Below are 16,419 nucleotides of genomic sequence, written 5' to 3' on the forward strand. Positions count from 1 at the left end.
TAAAATATGTTTAGGCTAATGTTTCAATCAATAACATGGTCCCAGCCCCGTACGATTTTATCGGAGAGTGGCAGCAAAGTTCCAAGATTGAAGAGAAGACTAAATTATAACAGAAGGCCCAATCACTTTCCCCATCCAATCCATACCAGGTTGGCAGATGAGACCAAAGATAAGGCTTTGCTTTCATCCTGAATTTGTTACTGCACTTTAAAATGCAATTGCATGTCTCCATGCCAATGAATATAGCGGCCCTCCCCAGTCAAGCCTCTTTCTTTGATGTAATATCGTCTCATGTTGTGAGGGCGGTTATATGTGAGAAGTGAAATGGGTAATATGACAGATGGTATTCTTCATCTCTCTATAGGAACAAAGATAAACACACTTAAGGCAGCTCTGTGAGAGTGCGCATACTCCGTGTGTTTGTGCGCGCGCGTGTGAAATAATATTTCTTTGTGTTGCTGTGTTTCCGAGATAATTTGATGTCTTTCTGCCAGCTGCTTCCCTTTTGAGATGTGCACATATAGATGAGATCATATAGAACATTTATAGAGTTTTCTACAAAGCCGCATGTTTAGTCTCGATCAGAGTATCCAATTTTTGGACGATGCAGTGATAGGTTGCCATCTTTCAGACCATGCTCAGAGTACAGTGAATCGTGAGATCCGCTGACAAATTGCAGGTCTGTGAATAACAGGCAGTCTTCGCACAGTCAGCTGCAACAGAGTGAACGCCTAAGTATCTGGTAAACATATATTTTGCCTATTTTGGCTACCTGTGAGGTAAAGGATTCACTTTAAATACCTTTAGTTCACATATAAATGCTTGCATGGGCTTTTCCTTGAGTATTTGCAGAGATATTACAGTTTTATACCCCTTGTTGAATGCTTAGACCAGCTGATCAGCAGCTGTTAATAGTCCCAGACTGGTTTCTACAGCCTCGCAGCTGCAGCTCTGAAACACTAAAACACTTCAGGTCAGGTTGTTTGCTTCTCTAATAGCTTTCAAAGCTCACCTTTGCTCTTTAGCCTTTTCACGAGTGTCATTCTGTGAACAGTATAAGATGTTAGCTTTAGATATTTAGAATTATGTTTTAATCATGTTCTATATTTTTTAATTATTTTCTCTTATTGTTTTGTGATTTCAACTTCTCCATTGTTTTAGTGATTGTTGTGTAGCATTTTAGTGAGCATCCATACATGAAGAGCAGTCTCCTGTGGGTCATCTTAATAGAATGCAACATGTTGAAAAAATGCATGTGTTGGTGTCACGCCATTATTCAGCTGATGCTCTGCAGCCTTTATCAAGCAAAGGAAACACAACTGAAGATTAGTGAATTAACACTACAGAAATACAAATAGTCTAAATAGTAGCATAAGGCTACTCTAATGCACTTACACTTAAAGGAAAATTAGTGAAACTTTAATAATCAGCCTGTTTACAGCAGTTGTGTGGCATCCTTTGTGAGAAACTGGCAACACTGACAAGGAAGAAAAGCCTAAGAATCCTTCTGGATATTTTTGCCCCTAATTGATTTGAACAGTATTTGTTAAATCTGTAAACTGGCAGAGATCGATTCAGCACTAAAAATCACCAAGGTGCCCATGAAAAGTGCTGCTCTTCTCAGAAATCCAGTGAGGAATGTAATTCTCACAGTATTTCTTTTACTTGCAGGTGTTCAAGCTACAAACTGCGCAAAAAAGAGATAAATACAAACTGAACTGGCCCTACGGTACCAGCTCTGCTGCTTGTTATATTATCATCAGGCTTTTGTAGAATAATAAAATTCATACTCATGTTTGTGTACCACTGCAGTAAGAGTGAGTAATAGCTCATAACAAAAAGTGGCCATGATACAATATATTTGTCCACAATGTTGGCTACAAGGCTATTATGTATTTCCTTTGAGGGAATGCAAAAAGATCCCGGTTGTTGAAATACTTGAAAACAGTGTGAAATCACAGATAGAGGGAAAGTAGCTACATCAAAAAAAAAAAAAAAAAGATTTACCACTGCATGTTGTTATGCAATCACAGAGAACATCCCAAAATAAAAGCTTGATGCCGCTCTTAAAGGATTAATCACACACTAGGTTTTTTTTCTATTAAAACTAGATTCACTGTTTAAACCAGAGAGAAAGACAATGCTGTGGTAAAACTTTCAAGCAGTGGCAAAACAACACAAAAAGCTCGTGTACAGTCCTCCACAGGTCCCAGTGGATGCAGCAGGGTCTTGTATCTGGTTTCTTTACACTTGAGTGATCAGGATGTCTATCAGTGGCTTCTAGTGAGGTCTCACAATGTCTTTAGTCCCAGAGGGGAACCAGTCATTACTCCACAGACCATCTCCGAGCTCACAGAGCAGTTGTTGGAGTGCAGTTGAAGTGTCTTTTATTGACTTAATGATCACTTTGGGCTTGAACCAGACAGTGTAAGAGTCACCTGCAGGTTAAATAGCTCACATTCAATCTCAGTGACTTCTGGATTTATGCTGAAACCTCAGTCAGGCATTCTCCATGTAAATAATCCTCATCAAAATGCACTTTTTTTTTTTACATAATGCTAACATTACTAATTTAAACTAAAAGAAAGAACAGTACAGGATAGTTTCATTATAGCAGGACAATTATAAACATGCCAAACTTATGCTACAGCCAAAGTCAGATGTGGTGTGAAGAATTGGTGCCAGTTCATTGTTTACTAGGTGTGGGTGTTCTAATCTGCTAATTGTAATTCAGGAAATAAAATAAAAATAAAAATGCATGGAAATCAATACTAAAATGCTATGTTAATCCATTCAATACTTGTCAAGTCATCTCAGAAAAGCCCAGAGCGTGACTCTGCAGTGGATATTAGAGGAACAGTCAGGAAATTGCAACATAAGTTGGCATGAAAAGGGTTTAAAAATCTATGCAGCAATATTCCCATCCCTACAGAGCGGTGACATATACATAGTTGAAAATAAACACTAATATATATATATATAGGCTGCTGTACAAATGCATGAGTCATCTTTATGCTTGCATTATTTTTATGTGTTTTTTTTGCTTGCCTTACAAATTTCAAGCTAAACTTAATCACACAGCTCTATGACAGGACTCCGGTAAAGAATGAAGTACAAGTCAGAAAGTAATCCTTCTCAAAGCTTGACAAGCTGACACTCCTCTCAAAAGTGAAGGAGAGAACACTTTATATCAATGCATCTGGGCTCTCCTCAGTCACTAAATATGTCTCCTGTGCAGCCACAGCACTGAACTGTGTCTGAATGTTCTGAATATTAAATATTACACAACTACAGGGGGAGGAAAGAGACAACAGCCCACAGTGGGAAGAAAGAGAACAGGAAAAGAGCGTTTAGCTGGCAGTGTAAAGTGACGTAAGATGCAACTTCTTTAAAGTGTCAGCGACTCTAAGAGACCCTGACAAGCCTAATTTATACCACAGTACTGTAAGACGGAGACAAAAAGGACTGAGTAATTTGAGTAATGGATGCAGGGAGTACATGGTTTGTACTCCCAGTTGTAGTTTTCAAATCACAGCTTGCTATTTATGCTGTAAAAAAGAAATAAGTAACATAGCTATAAGTAAGGTATTTACATTTTTTCATCAAGCTAATGATGAAAAAATGATTGTAATTTATTATGTTTTGACTACTTTTGAAATGGGCAGTAAAGCTGAAAAGTCCTAAAACACACATTTAACCCTCTCAGGCTCAAATTAAGTTTTTGTTGCTAATGCACAAAAGAATACCTGCAGTGGTACTTCTAAGTAAAAAAAACCTCATAAAATATGTATGTGGGGTAATCAGGTTGTTAGCTTTTACTTGTTGCAAATCTGCAACGCCTGCCTTGAGGGTTAAACCAGAAAAAGCCAAAAATACAGCTGAGAGTCAAGCAGTCACACAGCATTTGGTAGTCAGTTGGTTGTAGGCACTGATTTAAATGGCAGATGAGTGAGTTCAAATTCAAAAAAGGAAGAAAAACAAAAATCAGCTAAGAGGCGCTGTCTACCCAAGCCTCATCCCAAGGGCTTTGCTGATTGGCACTGTCAGGAAATATGAGAATATATGACAAGTTTGAGGCTAGATTTGATCAAGCAGAGGGACATACTGACCTAAGAGGTTATTATGTTGTTAGCTATATCTGTCAACACACAGCATAGAAGATGGATGTAGCTAGCTTGACACCACCCACTGGTTTCTGAAGTCATGTTTTACAGACCTTTCCACCATGACCATTTTGGCTGCAAGACATCCACACACTCATTGGCTAACAACACATGTCATGGCACAAATAATCCTCACATTTGAAACGCATGGCCAAGGTTTCCAAAAAATACTTATTATTTTTTATTTTTTGTTCAGTATGAGCTAAAATGAGTCACTGAGCCCATTTTTAATTTATTTTTTAAGGTACTTCCACATTTGCTTAATTTTTATGACTCGAAAGCCACGCCTATGCTTAATACTGTCTGTGGTTCAATCATTCACCTGACTATGGTAGACTGGCAGAAGGAGAAAAAGACGAGGGCTTTGAAAATGTTGTCTGTCTCTCAGTTATTTCAATAACTTTATGATCGGACAAAGAAAGCACTGCAAAAGGATTGGTTTCTAAAACCAATCCTTTTGTGAGAGAACAGAGAACTATTCAAACTATTTGTGCTTGTGTATATATATGTGTGTGTGTGTATATATATATATATATACATATACATATATATATATATATATATATATATATATATATATATAAAACACCCAGCACGCCCCTGCGGGCGGTTTATCCTTCAAGCTCGGGTCCTCTACCAGAGGCCTGGGAGCTTGAGGGTCCTGCGCAGTATCTTAGCTGTTCCCAGGACTGCGCTCTTCTGGACAGAGATCTCCGATGTTGTTCCTGGGATCTGCTGGAGCCACTCGCCTAGCTTGGGAGTCACCGCACCTAGTGCTCCGATTACCACGGGGACCACCGTTACCTTCACCCTCCACATCCTCTCGAGCTCTTCTCTGAGCCCTTGGTATTTCTCCAGCTTCTCGTGTTCCTTCTTCCTGATATTGCTGTCATTCGGAACCGCTACATCGATCACTACGGCCATCTTCTTCTGTTTGTCTACCACCACTATGTCCGGTTGGTTAGCCACCACCATTTTGTCCGTCTGTATCTGGAAGTCCCACAGGATCTTAGCTCGGTCATTCTCCACCACCCTTGGGGGCATCTCCCATTTTGACCTCGGGACTTCCAGGTTATACTCGGCACAGATGTTCCTGTACACTATGCCGGCCACTTGGTTATGGCGTTCCATGTATGCCTTGCCTGCTAGCAAGATGCACCCTGCTGTTATGTGCTGGATTGTCTCTGGGGCATCTTTACACAGCCTGCACCTGGGGTCTTGCCTGGTGTGATAGACCCCAGCCTCTATGGATCTTGTGCTCAGAGCTTGTTCTTGTGCTGCCATGATTAGTGCCTCTGTGCTGTCTTTCAGTCCAGCTTTGTCCAGCCACTGGTAGGATTTCTGGATATCAGCCACCTCCTCTATCTGCCGGTGGTACATACCGTGCAGGGGCCTGTCCTTCCATGATGGAAGGATATATATATATATATATATATATATACATATATATATATATATATACATATATATACATATACACATATATACACATCAATATTGAACCGTTCGATACAGTGCCTTCGGTTCGGTACGCATATGTATCGAACAATACAACATTTGTAATTTATTTGATCAACTTTCCTTCTGACGATGCTGTCTGTGTTGAGCGCTCAGTGAATCTGTGTTCGACTACTCCGCCTAGGCTGCACTGTCGAGCGCAGATCCACTGAGCGCTCAACACAGACAGCATAGTCAGAAGGAAGAGCGCAGGGCAAGCTAGCGAGACAGAAGTTAAGCTCTCCTTGCAACAGGCAAATTGAACCTCATTCAGACCTGGCGTTTGGAATTATTTTGGTTTTCATGTGAAGGTAAGCGAGTCATGGACTAAAGTAAAACAGTATGTTGGATGTGCCATGCAATGCTCAATTACATGGGTGGGAACTAGTGTGTTAGCGCAGTTAGCTCGTTAACGTGTTGGCCGTCTAGCCCCATGCACGGGGCGATCGGCGGTAGCTCGTTAACGGAGATTTGCCGTGTTGTGGCGTTAAGGTCATTTCAACGAGATTAACCTGAAAGCACTAGTGGGAACACAACGAATATGACTGCACATTTACGCCGACATCATCCTAGTGCAAAGACAAAAACAACAAGCATGCTACTAACTTTAGCCGAGTCATTTAGACAGCTGTTAGCACATGATTCTCCTTATGCTGCTGAGAATATAGCCCAGAAGAAGCGGATAGTATAGCTTTTATTTTGGAAAGAGACATTTCTCTGTAATAAACTCTCTTTTCCAAAGATGAGTGATTCCTCAATCAGATACAGGGCTCGCAAAATCGCTAGCCCGATGTCCTGGGGCTAGCGATTTTTTTCAGACGGGCTACCCTGCCCGTCGGGCTATTGTAGGAAAAATATATGTCAATGCTTTTGCATTCTTTCAGAAATGTAGCTGGGTAATTATGTCATTGGCATCGGTGAGCCACTGTCAATATGTGACATATTGAAATCGCGTTTGAATTTGCGCTTGTTTTTTTGCTTTCACTTTGCAATCGTGCGAACTGTGTATAGAGAGCGACAGCACTGATCTGTGAGTGATGATAATTTGTGCACCAATTCCTCTGACATCGTCTTATTAATCGTTAGCTTACTATGCAAACATGACAAGTGAAATCTCCCGCAGCAAGCTTAAACATGTGAGAGGTTGATCGCGCAGAGAATCGCTGAGCTTATGTGAGTCCGTGTGTAAAAGCAGCAGAATATATATTTTAGTTCTGCTGAGCCAAATAAGACAGGTCAGGGTGAAGAAGTGACAGCCAAAGAAAAGCTTACCACAAAACGGAGAAGTTATGACAAATCAGACTATAAGGCAAAAAGAAAGTGCAGCTTTATGGTTTCATGGACAAAATAATTTCTGTGGCTGCAATATGACGAGCTAAATAACCAGGGCTGCACATAAGTGGTCCGCAGGTGCGCATTCGCTGTCAAAATAAAAAACACGCACAAGGGTTAGGGTTAAATTTAAAAACTGTACTTTTGAGTTAAAATATATATTTATAATTTTAATAAATGACAAATTAAAAAGGCATGAACATTTTTTTTTTTAAATATCGAACCGTGACACCAAAGTATCGAACCGAACCGAACCGTGAATTTTGTGTATCGTTGCACCCCTAATATATACATACATACATATAGGATTTCTGGATATCAGCCACCTCCTCTATCTGCCGGTGGTACATACCGTGCAGGGGCCTGTCCTTCCATGATGGAAGGATATATATATATATATATATATATATATATATATATATATATATATATATATATATATATATATATATATATATAGGGGTGCAACGATATTCGTATCGATATTGAACCGTTCGATACAGTGCTTTCGGTTCAGTACGCATATGTATCAAACAATACAACATTTGTAATTTATTTTATCAACTTTCCTTCTGACGATGCTGTCTGTGTTGAGCGCTCAGTGAATCTGCGTTCGACTACTCCGCCTAGGCTGCACTGTCGAGCGCAGATCCACTGAGCGCTCAACACAGACAGCATAGTCAGGAGGAAGAGCGCAGGTAGGGTTGCCAACCGTCCCTTAAAATACGGAATCGTCCCGTATTTCGAAACAAAAGTACACGTCCCGTATTGAGCTAATAAGGGACGCACTTTGTCCCGTAATACAGTGAGAATCAAAAGTAGTCTATAAATGTTTATGGAATTAACACTTTGTTTGAAAACATAATTCCCAGCCCCTCTCCTGCTTTGTGACCAATGAGCTGACAGCACACTTATGACAATTCGAGTATGACAATTCAGATTACCGCTCATCTCATTGGTCGAGGAAAGGTCGCTTGCGGAGAAAATACCGGAAGACAACAGATGACCACAACAAGAAGCATGGCCAACAGGGGAACAAACGCCGACTCTGCGGTGCAAGTCTCGGACGACAGTACACCTAAAGCTGGGCAAACACTGTGCGATTTTTTTCAGTCACGTTATTCAGCTCCTGCTCAAACTGCACGATTGACTCGCAGGGGTTAGAAGTTGGTAGGTCACGATGTACTCTCACACTATACCGCCCGATGCTCTGATGCGACCTGAGTGCTCACACTGTGCCTCCATAACATGAAGGTTATAACAGAAAATCTGTCGCTCGCTCTCTCTGTCTTTCACTCACACAGACACACCACTACCATCAACTTTGCTAAATTGCTAATGAAAAACATTGATCAGGCAGCTGTGATTGAGCAGCAGTGTAAATCCAACTATTTTCACGGTTGTTGTGGTCGTGATAATTTTGTGATGCCACATCGAAAAGGCTCGGATGAGCTTTCCAAAGTTCTACAAGTTGTGCCTCCGTCGCTTGTGTCCAGATCACACGCTGCACAGCCGTGCTGCGCCGTCTTTTTCACCAACGTTTACGTTTGCGCGTGAGCAGTGTGAGCGCCTGTGGTGACACCCTCACGAGCGATTGATGATCGGGAGCTGGTCGTGAGGTGTTAATCACTTCTCTTTACCCCACGTATACTACACGACGCACGATGAAGGCCAAAATCGGTCCGATCACTCAAAAATCGGCTCAAAATGGGCCAAAAATCGCACAGTGTGAGCCCAGCATTAGAGCAGCAATGTTTGTTCCCCTCAGAGAAAGGGAAGAATGGGAAAAGGAAAACACCTGGCTGGAAAACGTTAATATGGGCATGTGCAGTGAATATCAGAGCTATGTGGCCAGAAGTGTGATAATATAATTTATTTTGTGTAATAAACAACTGCAAGGATAGATGATTACAACAAATAGATCACTAATACATAAAAGTAATACATAGATGAATAATGATGATGAGTTATGATGCGTAATCATGGGAACAAGCGGGTTTACAAACAGGAGCAGCTGATTAGCGTTAGAAAAGCTGAAATAATACCTCAACTGAAGCCAATTGTACTAAATGCACTAAATGTGCACTGTTACAATAATATTTTTCTTTCTATTGTTTTCTATTATTTTAAGTTAAGCAGGACAGAGTGCTTTTAAAGAAAGATTTACTTATATTCTCAAAAGTTAAGCATGACAGGCTTCTGTTTAAGAAAGAGACCTGTTTTACTGTGTTAATGTTGTCATTTTGAGCTAAAAATAAATGGCTAAATGATCATTTGTTTCACATGTGTTCATATCACAAAGAATAGAATATGCATGTACTTAAATCAACTTCAAGTCAAATGGTTAAAAAAATAATTTCACACACAAAAAAAGAGCTAGAAAATTCACCACACTGGGAAGGGTGAAGACAACTGGGTCGCCCGGCCCTGGCCACGAGGTGTCCCTTATTTATTTTTCAGGGAGTTGGCAACCCTAAGCGCAGGGCAAGCTAGCGAGACAGAAGTTAAGCTCTCCTTGCAACATGGACCTCCCCCACTCTCATTCAGATCTGGCGTTTGGAATTATTTTGGTTTTCATGTGACGTATGACCCTGAAGGTAAGCGAGTCATGGACTAAAGTAAAACAGTATGTTGGATGTGCCATGCAATGCTTAATTACATTGGTGTGAACTAGTGTGTTAGCGCAGTTAGCTCGTTAACGTGTTGGCCGTCTAGCCCCATGCACGGGGCGATCGGCGGTAGCTCGTTAACGGAGATTTGCCGTGTTGTGGCGTTAAGGTCATTTCAACGAGATTAACCTGAAAGCACTAGTGGGAACACAACGAATATGACTGCACATTTACGCCGACATCATCCTAGTGCAAAGACAAAAACAACAAGCATGCTACTAACTTTAGCCGAGTCATTTAGACAGCTGTTAGCACGTGATTCTCCTTATGCTGCTGAGAATATAGCCCCGAAGAAGCGGATAGTATAGCTTTTATTTTGGAAAGAGACATTTCTCTGTAATAAACTCTCTTTTCCAAAGATGAGTGATTCCTCAATCAGATACAGGGCTTGCAAAATCGCTAGCCTGACGTCCTGGAGCTAGCGATCTTTCCAGTCGGGCTACAAAAATCTATCTCTTCCCTGCCCGTCGGGCTATTGTAGGAAAAATATATGTCAATGCTTTTGCATTCTTTCAGAAATGTAGCTGGGTAATTATGTCATTGGCATCGGTGAGCCACTGTCAATATGTGACATATTGAAATCGCGTTTGAATTTGCGCTTGTTTTTTTGCTTTCACTTTGCAATGACAGCACTGATCTGTGAGTGATGATAATTTGTGCACCAATTCCTCTGACATCGTCTTATTAATCGTTAGCTTACTATGCAAACATGACAAGTGAAATCTCCCGCAGCAAGCTTAAACATGTGAGAGGTTGATCACGCAGAGAATCGCTGAGCTTATGTGAGTCCGTGTGTAAAAGTAGCAGTATATATATTTTAGTTCTGCTGAGCCAAATAAGACAGGTCGGGGTGAAGAAGTGACAGCCAAAGAAAAGCTTACCACAAAACGGAGAAGTTATGACAAATCAGACTATAAGGCAAAAAGAAAGTGCAGCTTTATGGTTTCATGGACAAAAGAATTTCTGTGGCTGCAATATGACGAGCTAAATAACCAGGGGTGCACATAAGTGGTCCGCAGGTGCGCATTCGCTGTCAAAATAAAAAACGCGCACAAGGGTTAGGGTTAAATTTAAAAACTGTACTTTTGCGTTAAAATATATATTTATAATTTTAATAAATGACAAATTAAAAAGGCATGAACATTTTTTTGTATCGAAAAAATATCGAACCGTGACACCAAAGTATCGAACCGAACCGAACCGTGAATTTTGTGTATCGTTGCACCCCTAATATATATATATATATATATATATATATATATATATATATATATATATATATATATATATATATATATATATATTTTTTTTTTTTTTTTTTTTTTTTTTTTTTTTTTTTCACCAAACAATGTTTGATGTAACTTCTTTGTAAACATTATAAAGGATTAAAGTTTACATTTAACCTGTAATCTCATTAGTTAACGCTGTAAGTTGTGATCATTCCTTTCCGACACACATACAATCATCACTCTTTCTCAGATAAAGCGAAGGAGCTGGCAGTGCAAGTACTGTAAATTCTAGCCTCTTATTTCTCCCTAGAATCCGTTGCTCTCTCCGCCAGCCATTTTCCCTCAGACCTGATTATATGCTCAGACTCCTCAGGGGCTCCTTTAATAAATAGTGATGAGCTAAGTAGGAGAGCTACTTCTCAGCAGGGCAGTGAGAGAAATAAACATTTCTGGGGGAAATCCAATAAGGTTGAGACTGACGATAGTCCCTATGCAGCATTCTGTATCCCGCAACTGAGGCTGCACTCCCCTTACCTCCGTGGCCTGTTTCCATCAGTCTCTGTTGGGCTGCTCTTGGCTCACTTGCATCACAGGGCTTGGTGACCTATTCTGACCATTTCACTCCACTGACTCCTCTGAGAACCATATGCATCTGAAATCAGCAGAGGAAGCTTTTCCTGTTTTATTGTGCCATCCCGCCTACATAAACAGTGTGAAGGGAATGCAAGAGCTCAGTGGGAAATGAAGAAAAGAGGGAAGCTGCAGTGTGAGGGAATGGCAGAGAAACAGCAGGAGGACAGTACTTTGTAATGGTTGAACAGTAAAAAGCGTCGCCTCATCTATGAGTGTGCTGCTTCATAGAACATAACTGCTGCAAGAGCAGAGATCGGAACGAACACACACACATATACAACATGCCAAGAAATTGAAAAACCAAAACTAAAACAATGATAATAATAATGTAAAAATTAAAAAAAAATCAGGCCAAACACCCACACTTAAATCCCAAAGCGACATATCGAAACACACGGATTCTGTTTCAAATCAAATCAAATCAAATCACTTTTATTGTCACATCACATGTGCAGGCACACTGGCACAGCACATGCGAGTGAAATTCTTGTGTGCGAGCCCCACAAGCAACAGAGATGTGCAAACACAACAACACAAACGAGCAAAATACAAGAATGGCCAACCTGAAACTAATAAATATATGTACAATATATAATAGTGTATGCATTTCTGGATGTGTATACTAAATATTTTCCTACGTGTGTGTGTGTGTGTGTGTGTGTGTGTGTGTGTGTGTGTGTGTGTGTGTATACACATTTTTACAAATTAAATAGTAAAAAAAAAAATAATAATAATAATAATAATAATAATAAAATATATAAAATATACAGAGTTGAATATGTGCAAAACAAGTGGCATTTATATACAGTGTGGAGTGCATAATGTTGAAGTTCCAGTAGTGAAGCTGAGGTGTCTATGACGTGTTCAGCAGTCTGATGGCCTGATGGAAAAAGCTGTCTCTCAGTCTGCTGGTACGGGACCGGATGCTGCAGAACCTCCTTCCTGATGGAAGCAGTCTGAACAGTTTATGGCTGGGGTGACTGGAGTCCTTGATGATCCTCCCCGCTTTCCTCAGGCAGCGCTTCCTGTAGATGTCTTGGAGGGAGGGAAGCTCACCTCCAATTATCCGTTCAGAGCACCGCACTACTCGCTGGAGAGCTTTGCAGTTGTAGGCGGTGCTGTTGCCATACCAGGTGGTGATGCATCCAGTGAGGATGCTCTCAATGGCACAGTGATAGAAGGTCCTGAGGATGCGGGGGCTCATGCCGAATCTTTTCAGTCTCCTGAGAAAGAAGAGGCGCTGCTGCGCCTTCTTCACTGTTTTGTTTGTGTGTACTGACCACGTAAGATCCTCAGCCAGATGTACACCAAGGAACCGGAAGCTGCTCACTCCCTCCACAGCAGCACCGTTGATGGTGATGGGGGTGTGTACTTCTCTGCACCTCCGGAAGTCCACTATCAACTCCTTTGTCTTTGCGACGTTGAGGGTGAGATGGTTGTCTTGACACCAGTGGGTCAGGGCGCTGACCTCCTCCCTGTAAGCCGTCTCATCACCGTTGGTGATAAGACCCACCACTGTAGTGTCGTCCGCAAACTTCACAATGATGTTGGAGCTGTTAGTGGCTGTGCAGTCGTAGGTGTAGAGTGAGTACAGGAGAGGGCTCAGTACACACCCCTGTGGAGCACCAGTGTTCAGTGTGATGGGGGATGAGGTGATGCTGCCCAGTCTGACCACCTGGCGTCTGTCAGACAGGAAGCTAAGGATCCAGCTGCAGAGGGAGCTGCTCAGTCCTAGATCCTGCAGTTTCCTGTCCAGCTTCGAGGGAACGATGGTATTGAATGCTGAGCTGTAATCTACAAACAGCATCCTCACATACGTGTCTCTCTTCTCCAGGTGTGACAGGGCAGTGTGTAGTGTCAGGGCTATGGCATCATCAGTGGACCTGTTGTGGCGGTATGCAAACTGTAGAGGGTCCAGTGAGTCGGGTAGTGCAGAGCAGATGAAGTCCCTGACCAGCTTCTCGAAGCATTTGCTTACGATGGGGGTCAGGGCTACAGGTCGCCAGTCGTTCAATGAGGAGATGGTGGAGGATTTGGGTACAGGGACGATGGTGGCCATTTTGAAGCAGGCTGGGACTACAGACAGAGAAAGGGAAAGGTTGAAGATGTGCGTGAACACTCCAGCCAGCTGAGCCGCGCATGACCTGAGGACGCGGCCGGGAATCCCGTCCGGACCAGTAGCTTTGCGTGCGTTCACCTTCCTGAAGCACTTCCGCACATCCTCCTCAGACACAGTGTGCGCACTGACGTCATCCGCGGTGCGCACACTGTCCGGTCTCATGGTGTTCGCTGTGTCGAATCTAGCGTAGAATACGTTTAGATCCTCACACAGAGAGGCCGTGGTCTGCGGTGTGCTGGTTTTCCCTCTAAAGTCTGTGATCGTGTTTAGTCCCTGCCACATACTCCGAGGGTTGTCAAACTGTTGTTCCACCCTGTCCCTGTACTCACGTTTGGCTGCTTTGATCGTCTTATTGTGCCTTCACAAAGGCACAATAAGGCTTTAAAACTTTTGCTGATTCTTAAAAAAATAAAACATGGTTTTTATTTTTATACTTTTTGCTGATTTTTGTTTGCATGTGTGACACAGAGTTCATGTAGGGGTCATGTAGTGTAAATGCTCATATAGTGGAATTAACATCAGCACCTCTCCCTCTGTTAGTTTGCTTTGCTTATTGATGTTAGCTACCGTCCTTTTATGTCATAATAGCTAGCTTGGCATCCACTGAATGGATTGCTCAAGATTACCAAGACACCCAGAGGCCTTTTGTTTACCCATCAGGTCAGAGTTTTTACTTATTCTGCAAAATATCTTAGCAGCTAGCAGATAGACTGCCTTGCAAATTCATGTTTGCTGTGCAACATGCCCAAGTTGCTCTGAGGAAAGCCCCTGTCCTGTGTTTGTTGAGAACTTTATTGTTAGCATGGAGAAGAGGACACAGGTTATATTTGTCTATCTCAGCAAACACAGCAAACCAAGTCCAAGTATCAATTTAATTAAATGATATTTATATAACTCCAAATCACAACAGCAGATGCCTAAATGTGCTTTATATCATAAGGTAAAGACTCTAAAGAGAAATACAGAGAAAATCCCAACAATCAAATGACCCCCTTTGAGCAAACACCTGGCAACAGTGGCAAGAAAGACTCCCCTTTTTAAAGAACAAATCTCCATCACAACCAGGCTCAGGGACGGCACTCATCGTTGTCTTATCCAGGTAACTTCAGGGTTACCTCTGGGTTGTCTGTACTACCAATGTGGTTCACTTCTTACCTGGGTATATTGCTATGGTAACTTCCAGGTTAGAGATCAGCAGGTGCCTTCTGACTGTTAAACATCACCGAGGCTGCGGCTGAGAGTTTTAAACAACAGTTTTTGTTTTTAATGTTAAATTAATGAATTACTTGATTACAGTACAGCACATTCTCCTGTTGCTTAATGATAGAGTTGTGATAGTTTGATACTGTTAACTTACACAGTCTGCACTTTTTTCTTTCCAGGCTTCAAACAGGCTAAACTTTATTAATATGGTAGCTCGTTCCCAATTTCACTGACCAAAGCTGTTAAAGCTGCACACTTGTAGTGCTGCTCTAGTCTACAGTACTTTTCCTCTCTCACACACACACATCCCCCTGCTTTGTCTGTAGCAGCAGTGTTTCTTTAAGTATGTATTACATATTTAACCTTTCAGGGTCTGGGCATGCATGGGGGCGTTTTGCCTTTGCTTTCTATCTCTATCTCTCTCTTTTGATTTCTATTCTCTTAGATGGAGAGGTGGGCCAGTCTGTGGCTACAATTCTCCGCCATCCACTGTGGTCTAGTGCTTATTGCTAAGCAATTTGTCCAGTGACCTTGGGCCCCGGTTTGTCTCTAAGTTCTTCATCTGGAGCTCACTCTGTAGGCTATCTATGTTTCTGTGACGAGTCAAGCGCTGACGGCCAATCACCAGGCTTCGCTATTCATGCAACGAATCATTCTCTGGGGATCTACAGACTTGTCTGTACCTCACCCACCTGCCAACTTTCCACTGAATCACTTCTGGTTGCCACCACCCCCAGCCTGCCCACCAGCTACCCCTCCCAAGTCAGATTCCCTGACATTAATAACTTTAATCATTGGCTTTAATCATTTGTCACTGTAATAAATCTTTTACATTTTGTTTGTAGGGGTCTGAGTCTGCTGCTTGGGTCCAAAAACTGGTAACATCATGACAAAACTTGTCTAAAGAGCTTGGAAAGAACAGCATCTGGACTTCTTTAAGTTTCACTTCCCATCTGAGAAGCTTCTTCAGTTCTAAGAGCAACTGGTGAAGAGTCCCAGATTTTTAAGCCCTATTAGGAGTTTCCCTAAGAGTATCGTGGACCTCCTACTGATCCTCTGCCTAATCACATGAGCCAAGGTGTGAAAACAGGTGAGGGTCACAATTAGCCAAGGTTTCAGGTGAACTCGTTGTTAGACCTGGTGTATTGTTCCTGTATAAAATCAGTCACTCTGTTACCAGTAATTGTGATGGTCAGGTGCTGCCGGCTCTTCTTTTTTTCATGGACACGTGCTGCATCCTAATCCTAGGTGAACTTAGGAAGTTGATAACCAGCTTTGTGTGACTGCATATCCTGACTGTCAGTGTTAGGGTCAGAGAAGCAAGGTAATAGAAAGATATTCTGGGTGTGCTGAACTTGCTTTGTATTACAGGGCTCTGGTTAGCATCTTTATGATAATACTGTGATTTTTAGCATTTTAGCATGCTAATGTTAGCTGCTTCCTTCAAAGAGTTGGATATATTTAAGAGAAAAATAGAAATTTGTCTTTATTTTTTTTAAACAATTTGTACAATCATCTTTAAGTAGAAATGTTTTCACATTTTTAGATGAGTTCTCCCAGATCTTTGAAAAGGG

General features: G+C 41.7%; 1 protein-coding gene across 1 annotated transcript in view; it reads right to left on the reverse strand.

The window, feature by feature from the left end:
- Positions 1-16,419, reverse strand: part of LOC146620939 (transmembrane protein 132C) — a 192,516-nt gene that overhangs the window by 111,395 nt on the left and 64,702 nt on the right. The window lies entirely within an intron of this gene.

The sequence above is a fragment of the Diplotaxodon limnothrissa genome, linkage group LG12 (genome assembly GCF_057381915.1).
Source record: "Diplotaxodon limnothrissa isolate DT_005_m linkage group LG12, D_limnothrissa_male_GT1.1, whole genome shotgun sequence".
NCBI lineage: Eukaryota > Metazoa > Chordata > Actinopteri > Cichliformes > Cichlidae > Diplotaxodon > Diplotaxodon limnothrissa.